Source organism: Marmota monax, unplaced genomic scaffold (assembly GCF_021218885.2).
Source record: "Marmota monax isolate L192 unplaced genomic scaffold, Marmota_monax_Labrador192_F-V1.1 WCK01_AAM20220418_F8-fsc00082, whole genome shotgun sequence".
In the NCBI taxonomy this organism is placed as follows: domain Eukaryota; kingdom Metazoa; phylum Chordata; class Mammalia; order Rodentia; family Sciuridae; genus Marmota; species Marmota monax.
Genome location: NW_026695207.1, coordinates 2,337,226 through 2,350,158, shown reverse-complemented (window position 1 = coordinate 2,350,158; position 12,933 = coordinate 2,337,226). Strand labels below are relative to the sequence as shown.

At 47.1% G+C, this 12,933-nt stretch overlaps 1 long non-coding RNA gene across 1 annotated transcript; it reads left to right on the top strand.

Annotated features, from left to right (window-relative positions):
* The first annotated feature begins 7,748 nt into the window (after nt 1-7,748).
* Nucleotides 7,749-11,961, top strand: LOC131423656 (uncharacterized). The gene is made up of 3 exons (XR_009225513.1): nt 7,749-8,240; nt 8,964-9,175; nt 10,882-11,961. It is a non-coding gene; the product is annotated as an uncharacterized LOC131423656 (long non-coding RNA).
* Nucleotides 11,962-12,933: the final 972 nt, after the last annotated feature.

The window sequence follows — 12,933 nt, the reverse complement described above, 5'->3', positions numbered from 1 at the left end:
TTAGGACAATTTTTATTTTTAAAAGTATCCTTTTAGTGGGAGAGAGACTGTTAAACTTGGCTGAAATAGATTGAATGTATTTTATTGTGTCTGAGCAATTTCTCTTTAGAATTTATACATGCTGTTGGGGGTACCAGACTTTGTCACCCACTGTTCTAAGGAGTGGCATATTCAAGAAGAAAGAATCCAGTTCAAATCAGGGTTTACTGGGGCTGCCCACTTGGCCCTGCTCCTGTGAGGGTGCTGGTCAACCCAATTGTCAATCACAGTGTCAGAAAACCTCTTCAGGGCTCATCGGGTAGTCGCTGAGATTCTTTGAGATTCTTGTTCCAGTTTTGCAGATGAGGTGGCTTGGGCTTATAAAGTAGAACTCTGTTCTCCAAGATCATGGGTAAGGAGTGGTGTAGACCGGTTTTAGGCCCAGTTTTTTGGGCTCCAGGTCCATGATCTGTTATGAAAAACTTATCATCCACAGAACTTCTTATTCACAGAACACATTATACCTAAATGCCACATGCTCAGTGGCAAAGTGACAATCTACATAACCATGCTCCTTCTAAGGAGCCTGTGGGGTATTTATTCTTAGGCCTTTGATATTCTTTGTACATTTTAAAATCAATTTTTCGAGTTCACTAAAACACCTTGGTGAGATTTTTACATTGAAATTGTCTTGAATCAACAGGATTTGGAAGGGTTCAAATCTTTGTCATACTGTAGCCACATCAAAGCCATACTGGCCTCCATTTCATGAAACCTTGTGTAATGTCCTTCAGTACAAGTTTATAATCTTATCCCTACACGGTTTGCACATCTTCTGTCAATGTTATTCTTAGAGATGCTAGACATTCTATTATTCCTAAATTACTTTTTAAAAACTTTAAACAAGTGTGTTGCTAGGATTTGAAAAATATAGTTTGAAAAGATGGTTTAGATAAGATGAATCATAATAATTTAGACTATTCATCATATAATATTTAATAGCTAACTAGACCACACAATAATATTATTGTAGAATTAATTCTGATATGATTTAAAAAAAATTAAACTCCAGGCTTTATTCCAGTTTCACTGTTTTGTTTTGTTTTTTTTTTTTGGTGTGATGGGGACTGAACCCAGGGCCTCTTGGCGCGAGGCAGGTAGTTTCACTTTTTCCACTGACGTTTTCTGTTCCAGGACCCATTCAGGGATTCAGGTTGCATTTAGTCCTATTGCCTCTTTGGTCTCTTCTGGTCTTTGACAGTTTCTTAATCTTCTTTCCTGACCTTGAAACTTTGTTAGTTTTTGCTACTGGGAATTGAAACCATGGCTTTACCACTGAGCCACATCTCCAGGGCTTTTTATTTTTTATTTTGAGACAGGGTCTCAACAAGTTATTTGGAGCCTCACTAAGTTGCTGAGGCTGGCCTCAAACTTGTGAGCCTCTGGCCTCCGGGTCCCAAGTCCCTGGGATTACAGGTGTGAGCCACAGAGCCCAGCCTTACCTTGAAGCTTTGAAAGCCCTGGTAACTCTACCGTCTCCCATTTGTGCTACCTGATGGTCATCGTATTTTATCAATTAAATATTAATACAGGTGGAATGGGTTATGGGGTTTAGAGAGGAGCACATCTCAGTGCTGTACCCCAAGGGTGTGTGTTATCACCTGGTTAATCAATCACTGGGGATCTTAAGCCTGATCACGTGATTAAGGTGGTGCCTGCCACACTGAGTCCAGCCCACAGGAGGGAGAACCAGCTGAACCTCCCTGAGGGGTATCTACATATGTTATATTTTAATTCTTTTGTAAGGAAGCTTTGTCTCATTCCACTTTATGCATCTTTAAATCATTTCTTTGAGTGTGAACTCACAGGTGTTTACTTAATGCTTGAGTTATAATATGCACCCACTTCACAAATGGCTCATCTCCAGCTACAGTGACATCTTTCAGATTGGCTCTTGTGTTACTGTGATTTGAGCTGTTTCTTTGTTCATTTGGCTTTCAAACTTTCTTTAATTTTTGGAAGATATCATTTCACCTGTATTAACATTTCATTGATAAATAGCAGTCTCTTCGTTTCTGGTGTGCCGTGTAATGTACCAACGTATGTGTGATTTGTTCATTTCTGAGAACTTCCAAGATACACCAGGATTACCTTGTGTCTTCCCCGATCCAGTGTTAGAGTCAACCATTTCTCCAAAGTGTGGAGAACCTTGGTGCTCTTGTGCCCTTCTGCACCTGTCCTTTGTCTCGTGCATCCTGTGACGTGACTGGAATCACACAACATGTAGCTTTTTGGGTCGGTGTCTTTCACTTAGCGAAGTACATTTAAAATCCCCGTGTCAGGTCATGGTGGGAATTGACAGCTGGTTCCTTAACCTTGCTAAGTAGGATTCCATTGGGTGGGCTTCAGTATGTTAATCCCTCCCCTGCAGAAGGACATCTTGGCTGCTTCTGGTTTTGGGCGATTGTGATTCAGCAGCTGTGAACATGGAGATGGCTGTGTGAATGGAACTCTTCAGTTCTCTGGGTAGATGCATATGATTTCTGGGACCTATGCTGTTTTTCTTTTAATTTCCGAGAAATTGCTGGATTTCTCCCAAAGTAGCCATCTCGGTTTTACATTCTGCTGGCAATGACCGGGCACCTGGCCCTTGTTTTGAGTGTGCTGTTAATGGGTGAGCACTGTCAGCGCTGCTTCCGCTCAGCCCAGCCTCCAGCCCAGCATGGCCATATGTTCCTGCATTTGAACAGGTTCATAGTTTTAGATGACGTTGCAGAGATCATAAACACCAAGAAAACGCAACTCGAATTACCTCATGCTCTGCACGCTCTGACGGAGGGTGGGTCTCCACCTTCAAGTGCCTTGAAATCTGAGAATTAGTGTGGGCCCAGGAGTATTCTCTGCTCTAGGGGATTTTTTTCTCCCCTGAGCATTTTTCTGTTATAAATTTTTTTAATCAAGTAAATCAGATACAAGAAAACATTTTCAAAAAGCTACAATTGATCCTAAAAATGATACAGTGAAATTCCTACTTTAAAATTGTTCCTTGAAGATCAGTGCACAAGAGAGTTGCAGGAAGCAGCTAACTGTGCATTAAAAAAAATACAAGTAATGGGCGTTTATACAGGAAAATAATGTCAGATTTCAAGCAGAATAGAAGATGCCAGCCTTGCCTGCCAAAAGGAATCACAGGGCATGTTTGAATGTCTTGGTCCTTTCCTCCAGGTTGACACTTCTTCTAAAGCAGAGAAGTAAACATCCTCCACATTTGTTAACATTCAGCCATTTTCTAAATTTGTATTTCGTTGGTGGCGTTGTTGGGGGGCAGGGGAGGACTGGGTGGTTAACCACTGAGCACATCCTCAGCTCTTTAAGTTTTTAAATTTTTTTTTTTAACTTTTGAGACAGGGTCTCACCAGGTTGTTTAGGGCCTCCCTCAGTTGTTGAAACTGGCCTTGAACTTGCAATCCTCCTACCTCAGCCTTGCCTGTCACTGGGATGACCGGTGTGCACCACCATACTCAAATTCTTTTGACAGAAGACAAACTCTAGAAGTTTCCACTTACTAGAGAAATTCATGATGAGCTTCCTGGTGAAAACACCTGAGGGGAAATTCTTCAGCTGTGGAGACATTGGAAAACCATTAAGATCATTCTGAAGAAATAAGCATTTCAATTTCTGGAACTTAGTGTGAAATGTGTTTTATCTCTGAGAGACTCATTCTCACATTTGAGACTTTTCCTAACTCTATGTATTTATTACATCATGTGAAAAAAAATTTTTAATTGATTTTTTAAAAAAAAATAAATGACAGTGGAATGCATCTCAATTCTTATTACACATATACAGCACAATTTTTCATATCTCTGGTTGTATATAAAGTATGTTGACACCAATTCTTGTCTTCATACATGTACTTTGGATGATGCTGTCCATCACATTCCCCCATCCTTGCTAACCCCCTGCACCCTCCCTGCCCCTCCCACCCCTCTGCCCTATCTAGAGTTCGTCTATTCCTCCCATGCTCCTCCTCCCTACCCCACATGAATCAGCCTCCTTATATCAGAAAAAACATTCAGCATTTGTTTTTGGGGATTGACTAACTTCACTTAGCATTATCTTCTCCAATGCTCTCCATTTACCTGAAAATCCAATGCCCTCCATTTACCTGCAAATGCCATGATTTTATTCTCTTTTATTGCTGAGTAAAATTCCATTGTGTATATATGCCACATTTTTTTAAATCCATTCATCCACTGAAAGGCATCTAAGTTGGCTCCACAGTTTAGCTATTGTGAATTGAGCTGCTATAAACATTGATGTGGCTGTATCCCTATAGTATGCTGTTTCTAAGTCCTTTGGGTATAGACCAAGGAGAGGGATAGCTGGGTCAAATGGTGGTTCCATTCCAAGTTTTCCAAGGAATCTCAATACTGCTTCTAAATTGGCTGCACCAATTTGCAGTCCCACCAGCAGTGTATGAGTGTACCTTTTTCCCCACATCCTCTTCAACACTTATTGATGTTTGTCTTCATAATAGCTGCCATTCTGACTGGAGTGAGATGAAATCATAGAGTAGTTTTGATTTGCATTTCTCTAATTGCCAGAGATGATGAACATTGTGAAAAAACTTTTTGATAAAGTGTTTTTCAATTAAATATGGTTGAAGATAATAAATCTTGGCATATGTTTATTGAATACGAATACAAGAAGTTTAATGTTGGCCACATCTAGAAGTTATGGATTGAGAACATACCATGAAATTTAACTTATTAGGATGTCAGACTGATATATAGGTATAATCCCTTTTTGTTAATAAGTGAGTTAATGCAATTAAAATATTGCTTTATATCTTTTTAAATTTTAATGTTTATTTTTACTTGTTAACTGGCATGATTCTATAGCCACAGATGACGTTCAATAAAGAGAAATTTTCCGTCTGTGTTTCTTTTCTATCATTATTACTATATATGTGTCTCATTACATAACTCCTCCTATCAGAAATAATGTCGACACCCCAGAGGTGGGTGGTAAACCAGGATGTGTGCTGGTGCCAGAGGTTTGGGGGGGTGGCACTGCTGACCCACAACCCGTCAGAGGGAGGGAGCTACTCCTGCAGCAGGTAACACTTGTCCTGGGAGAAGAGCTTCCCATCTTGCAGGAGGAAGACTGGCTTTAAAAATATAATATGAGAAAATAAAAATACGTAAAGATCTTGCCATTTTCTTAACCCGCTATATTTTCTCTACCATATTAAAATACAGAAATTGGAAAACAGAACATTCCCTATTTCCATCATTTTTCAAAAGTGCCTTTTCATTGTTCAGCATGCAAACTCCTGAAGACTTGGCCAGTGGTAAGTGTGAGGTTGCCAAAGTGGGATTTTATGACTGTGATAATAGGAATCAGAAAATGAAGGAATTTGGTTCACGACATTCTGGGCCTTGTGAGTGGCGATTTGGCCATGTGGGTTGCATCAGTTCTGATGGATCAGTCTGCCAGCCATGAAAATCAAAGAGAAAATGAAATTGCTCCCAGTCACACATGCATTTTCCTGAAGACCCTGCCTTGGCTAGCATGAGCAGCTTTGAGTCTGAGTTGGAGCTCCCAGAGAACCGTTGCCACCACCTCATTCTCTAGGCAGACTGCCTGATGTCTCTCTTGTAGTTACACCAAATGGAAGAGGATATGTGTCTTAGTGTTTCTGTGCGTATTAATTGCTTCCTAATTTCTGAACATTCAGCTCTTTTAGCTTCAGTGTACAGGTGCACCACTGCGTCACCGGATGGCTTAGCACACGTGAAGTTCACACAGTGAGTGTTTGCAGTTTGCAGCGTGCACTCCACCGTCTCCACTATGGCAGCTCCTGGAGCAGCTCCGTCTTGGTGGAGGGTGTGCTCTGAGTTCCAGAGGAGCATGAATGTACTCAAGGTCTTTCTGATATTTTCTTAACTCCCCTGGCAGGAGCCCAGCCATCGTGTAGTTCCGGAACAGACATCTGTCTCCACAGTCCTTGATCCAATAGCAGTTAACTCAGCACCTTTCACCAGCTCTAATTCACTTTCCAAAGGTCAGCAGGTGAGAGGACAGCTTCAGAAAGAGCTAAATCATGCTTCTATTTTTGCAGGTGGATGACTCTAACAAAAGACCACGAGTCCATTGTGTATAAGAGCACTTAAATCCTGTCTGTATTTCAGGTTGTTAAGATTTTTTTGGGGGTGGGGCTGGGGGTGGAGGGAGGTCCAGTGTTCTCAAGCAGGAAGTGAGAACGTTGTACTTTCTTTGTAAGAGCTTTCTGAATAGAACAGGTGAACTCCTGTCACAGGAGCCTCTGCAGCTGAAGGACTTTGCCACATCTATAGATTGTTTTCTCATCTGCGTCCTTGTTTAATTCCAACCACAGATAAATATGCTAGTATTGTAGGTTGCTGATCTGCATTTTCTCCTTATAACAGTCCAATAGGATTGACGGGGAGAGATGCGTGTGGAGCTGTCCTAGGAAGGTCCGGAGGGTGAATCTGTCTGATCTGATAACCAGGAGCATGCAGCTGATGAGGCGGGAGGGTCTGATGCTCCGAAGTGCTTTGTTAACTGCAGACTCAGTGCCCGCCATGTTCCAATTCTTTGGAACCAAGTTATGGAACATTAAATCTAAAAGACAAGGGAAAATGAATGGGAGAGCCTTCTTGCCCAGCCTGTCCCTAGAACATCCGATCTGCAGTCCAAATCCACTGACTGCCTAAACAATGGTAGGCAGGCAGGGTTGGAGGAGGCCTATGGGATTATGTCCCTGGTGATGGAGATCTCTCTGCTTTCTTGTGCCACTTCCCGAGCCACTTCCCACCGCCACACCCTTCCACCATGATGTTTGTCTGCCTCACCTCGTGCCCAGAGCTAGGGGTCCGCCATCTCTGGACTGAGACCTCTGAGACCATGAGCCCCAAGTATACTTTTCCTCCTCTATGTTGTTTTGTCAGGTCTTTTGTTCACCGACAGAGAAGCTGACTAAAACAGAAACGTAGCTGAGGAGCCCAAAGCAGTCGCCACTGAGCAGAAATGTCCTGGTTCCTAGAAGCTGAATCCCTCCTTACAGCGCCCTAGAGCCGACCTGAAGTCCCAATCAGTGCACCTGTGTTAGACCTTGAGTGTCCCCGTTTTCCTTTGGGATAAGGAACTCCCAGGGCTTGGGAAGTGCATCCTTCAGTGGAATTGAATCAGCTGGAGCACGTAACTCACTGGGATGCCAGGGATGAGGCCCCTCCAGGAGAAGAAGGGGGGCGGCCGTTCTTACAGAGCATGGTCCAGGGCCTCAGCCTAAGTTTGGCTAGTTCTGGAATGAAGATTGTTCTCAAAAGAAGAAGAATGTTTCTGGGGTTTCTCAGCAGTTTTGTGCTTAGCAAGAGGGAAGGGGAAGGAGCTGTGTGGGTCAGGAAGATACCAAGGCTATGCACAAACCCTTCTGGTTTGACCTCCCAATCAGCAAACATGAAACTAGCCACACATGGTGTTAATGCAGTGTCTCTGGGGGGAACTCTGGAGGAATCTGCATGTTCTACTGATGGCCCCCAGGACCTCAGTCTGGAGCCTGGAGAGGTGATGGGGAGGGAGGGATCCCGACATTCCCATGGCAACCCCCCTCCCTCTAGTTTACAGAACTGACTCATGTCCAGCCATATCGTCCACGGACTCCCTCCCAGCACCCGGGGGAAGAATCCTTCCACTGAGGCTGTGGGAAAGAAGAGCTCTGCGACCTTTCCCAGCCTCTCAGCCCAGCTTGTCTGGGAAAGTGGGGTGGTCGGACAGGAGTCCCCGGAGGCTGGAGAGACTCAGGCTGAGGTGCCCTGGGAGGAGCTGTGCAGCTGAGAGAGCAGGGGCATGGTTGGAAGTCTCTCTGCACAGCGGGAACTGTGTTCTGTTTCACCTGCGGCCATCCAGCACACCGCCACAGCTCTGTCCCTCAGAGGGTGCCCCCGAAGAGTGCACAGTCCAGTGTGGAAACTGATAAATAATTAGAGAATAAACCCTCAAACAACTGGGTAAGTCCCAATGTAACTGTAGCAGGATGTAGGACCCTGTGTCGCCTCAGGTTCCACCCCCAAGCCTCAATTTGCTGAGACTCCAGCAATGCAAAACCACCTGTGCCTACTGGGAAAGATGCTGTATTTCCAGACCCCTGTGTCCCTGCTTGTCCCCTCGGCCACCTCCTGTCCTTCACAGCTCAGCTCGGGAGCAGCTGCTCGGTGCACCTGCCACCATTCCAGGTGAGTAGCTCTTGCCTGATGTAACCACTGCATCTTGTCACCAAGCCTCAGCCAGTGACCTCCCGGGTGGACAGCCTTCACAGTCCCCTCCCACTGACCCCTCTGTTTCTTTCTGACCTGGGCCACATCACTGCCTCCTAGTACACCCCGAGTAGCGCACAGTGGGCCGTCCAGAGATGTGAGCTGAGAGAGGGGTGAGTGACCAATGGACTCTGGCAGCAAGGAGAGCAAGTAGTCACTCTGCTTCCCTGTCTTCCGACCCCCAGTGGCAATGACCTCTCCAGGTGTGCCAGGCCTGTGCTGAAGCAGAGGCGGGGTGGCGAGTGGGGCCCTCTCGGGAGGCCCTGCTCCCCTGAGGCTCCCACACAGGCAAAAGCCAAAGGTGGCGTCCACAGTGACAGACCTGCACAGGGGTGGCTGTGAGAAGGTCAGGGGCAGCTAGTAAAGTGACGGGTCTCCACCACAGCCCTGGCAGGAGGGAGGCAGAGATGTCAGGACAGCAGAGGGAAGACAGAGGAGGCCGTGGGGGAGGGGAGGCCACCAACACCCTGGGCAGCAAGAGGGAGGCTCCTGCCCCTGCTCTGATCCCCTGCCAGTGCCTGGGACCCAGCTGGAGGCAAATGGAAGAGAGGCTGAGAGAGGCAGCAAGAGCGGGAAGCCCCAGGCAGGCGGGAGAGCAAGGATGAGCTGAAGGCTGAGGCCTCCTGCCACTTGCCCTCACAGCTGATGCCCGTTTCCTGCTTCTGGAGCCTCCTGGGGCCGTGGAAGGGAAGGAGATCCCTGCACCTCAGGCGCCAGAGCCTCAGGAACTGGACGCTGCCCAGAAGACCACGGTGACTGGCTCAAACTTCCAGAAGCTTCTCTGCGACCCTCAGAAGTGAGGCTTTGCCTCTTCAGGCTGCTGGTGCCGGCACGCTGACGTTGGCACGTGAGAGGTTGGTTGGATCTTATTCTAGGACCAGTAGGTAAAAGCAAGCAATGTATCCAACAGTGATGCTTTAGGATGCTTAGAAAGACAGAAAAGATTTTTTTTCCCTCTGTGTGCTGAGATTTAAATCAGACTTTGCCCAGAAAACCAGTCACCTAAACCAACGAGGCAGCCTGTGCGTTCCAGTTTACTGACCAATAACAGAAAAAAAAAAAAATAAATAAGAGCATATTCCAAGGAAAGAGCCATATTTTGCAGATTCAAAAGAGATTCAATAGGCACTCTTTTTCCCTCTGTGGAAAATGTGCTCCTATTGAAATTTTTCAACTTGGCTATTTTTAGTTGCATGAGACACAAAGACTACACAATCATCATAAAGATGTCAGCTGGTCCCCATCTTCCCCGGGGCACCTGCAGGAATGATTCATGTGCCTGGTGACAAAGCATCTGCATATGGAGATGGTCATACATTTTCTGTATGTTATAAAAACGTGAGTTATCAGTGCAGCAGAGAGTGCTTTTATCAGTATATGGTATTGACCCGGAGGCCTGACACCTAAAGTATACAGAAATGAAAACTCACGTGACTTCAGTACTTGCTTAGGTTCAGCTTTAGTGTTACAGTAAACAATTCCAGTGTTTGTTGGTGGAAAGGTCCCACCTGTCACAGCCCAGGAGCCCTCCAGCTGCAGAGGCTCCTGACAAAACCAGGAAAGGCCAGGCATCTGTGAGGTCCTTCCTACCACTGACCACATAAGCTGGAAGTGGAAAACTAAAGGGGTTGTCAGGGAGTGGGGAATACCTATAGAATATTCTAGAAACATCCACCTGGATCGTCCAGCTCTCAGTGCTGTGTACCTGGACTCCTGTGTAAGGAATTGCCTGTGTGTTTGGAATCGCAGTGCATTTAGGAAAGTGTTGGGCCTGGCTGACCATGAACCCCAGAGAGGGCAGGCTGGGTTCACCATGTCCATCTACCTCTACCTTGGGGGGCAACACAGATGCGTTTTCTCAGTTTGTTGAAAAATCAAAGTTTGCACACACAAAAAAATCATCCAATGGGACCAACTGGTCTCCCTTCCAGCTTCTATCCATCTCTCAGGGTCCTGGGCTCCTGCAACACAGTGCCCATGAGCAGAAAGGAGCATGGTGTACAGGAGAAGGCTCAGGGTTCAGGGGAAGATGGGGATATTCAACCTCTACCATCTAGCATGGGTGAGGCCCTGATGGGTCTCCTGTCCCCTGGGGCTCGGCTTCCCAGGGAACCTCTCAGCCACTCAGGGATCTGTGGGGAGCAGGAAGGACTCTGCAGAGCCCTGGGTCCCAGCATGTAGTAGGACCTTGGTGACAAGTAATTAGTGACCTTTGACACCAGGTGCCAGAGGGGGGCTGGTGCCATTGGGAAGGACCCCTCCTGAGGAGTGAGCATTGGGAACGGGCATGAGGAACACAGGGTACAGGAGAGCTGCTCTGTGGGCCTCAGGGGAGGAGGCCTGGGCGGTTCAGGGGCAAACACCCAGGCCCTGTGTGTGGGGACAGACCTCCAGGCCCTCTGGCCCCCAGAGCCCTGAAGACTTTGCCCTGCAGCTTCCCATGCCCCTGCTGGTGACCACGCAGCAGTCTCTGCCCTGCTCAGGCCGTGCCCAGCACTCCCTCTGTGGATGGCCAGATCCATGCTGAGCCTGCCTCACTCCTGCCCTGTTCTGCCCACAGGGACTTCGGTTTGTTCAGGAGGGAAAGGAGGGAAGAGGAAGAGGAGGGAGAGGAGCTCGCATTCCCTGGGACCTGCCCTCCAGGTACAACAGGCTCCACATGATCAGCGGGGCCCAGCAGCTCCATCCCTGGTGGCCTCCTCACCCTGCTCATCTACACCGGCAGCCAGCGGTACCCGCGGCAGTCCCAGGACCTGACTGTCATCCACCCGTCTCTCCCGCCCCCCTCAACACCAGCCTCACCAAGCACATCAACACACCGGACCAGTATGACTTGGTTGGGGACATCAAGGTGACCCCCCGTGCATGACTGATGGCTGTCAGTAAAGCTCAGTGGTGTGCACTGGTGACGAGGTGGCGGAGGGTAAAGGGACCTTGGGGATGAGCTGCCTGTTCAGCTGTGCTTGGCTGGAGAATCATGCTGGGACACACTGGGCACACAGACCACAAAGGAACAGGGAAAATGCAGGATATAAAGGCCTACCCCATGTGGGTGACGTCTAATGTCCAGCTCTGCCAGGGCTCCACATCACATGTCTCCCTGTCCCCTGGGCCAGACAGCAAGCCGTCCTGCCAGGACCTGGCAGCAAGGGCCAGGAGGTGTCATTTTAGATCTTGACCACCAGATGGCAGCATGATACACCTTTTGCAGTGATCTTCAATGAAGCCTTCAAATCTTTTTTTTGAGTGCCAAGTTTTTGCCTAACATAATGCAATGCTTCAAGTTGTTGGTATGAGGTGGGGTATTTTTGTCTTTTTTCCTCAATGGACTATTAAACCACCCATTTTAAAACCAGATGTTTTGTGCCGATGGCCAGTCTCCTTGCCCCAGGATTAAGGGGAAAAAAAGGACATCAGCTTTGAACTCTGCTGAGCGGGGTAAACCTGGGCTAACGCTGGGGTTGGACAATGAAGCTTGATTTTAGTGATAAGAAACAGAACGTCTTAAAGAAAGGTCTGCTGCATTGCCAAATTCATAGGTCTTGATCAGTCTGATGAATTAGTGCCTTCTATCTTTGGTCCATGATTTCCCAGGGCGCTAAAGCCTGGGCTCCATGACTCTCCTGATCTGAGGCTTGAGATGTGATGTTGCAAGCACACCTCAAGCCAGGAGTGCTTAACTAACTCAGCCTTTGCCAAGAACGTTAATGATACTGAAGCAAGGTCCACACTTACGTGACCCCCGGTGCATGCTGTCACCTGCTGCCTCCGGGGCTGGGGAGGAGGAGCCCTTTCTTTGTCCCATGCTGCCTCCCTGTCCACCCAGTCCCACCCAACTCCACTTCTGCCTTCATCCCGAGAAGGTACACCTGGAGAAGTCAGGGTACCTGGGAGTGAAGGTTGATGACCTCCATGTTCTCAGCTTTAATCGTTAAGTAGCATTTCAAGTATTCCAAGACCATTCATAGATGTCTCCAGAAGAACTAAAGATAAATTACTACAGACAGCGGATATATACCATGGAGCAGTTGGTTGAATAATTATTGAAAGTAAGAATAAGGTGGAGCATTGTCATCCGTTGCCTCTGGGCAGGTGATAAAAGGCCTGAGTAGACATGAATATGTGTTCTCACTGATGAATGGAACTTCTGATTCAAGAAAATACTGAGACCTTGAGAAACAGACTTCTATTAGTATAGTAGTGTTTCTACTCTATACAATTTAAAGAAACAATTTAAGGAAAGTGTTGGTACAACACGTGTGGCTTAGGTTTGGCAGTGAATGTTGTAGATTTCCTCTGTCAAAATTTGCAGAGGCAATTTTGTCCTGCAGCTCAAACGAGGATGTGGAGTGGCGTGCAGGTCTGTGGACTGCGCGATACCTGCTCAGCCTTCCAGTGGGAGCGGGGCTTGCTGCTCCTGCATTCCTGGCATGCCTGAAGATCCCTGTCTGAGCCACCTACTCAAAATCCACAGTCAGCAGGTGAACGCTGCCAGATGGTTTCCTGATCGTCACTAGATTGGGTTTTCCCTGGACGCTTCAATTCCTCTCATCACAAAACAGAAATCACCATGCAACACACTGGGGCTCTTTCATTACTGACCACCCCAGCC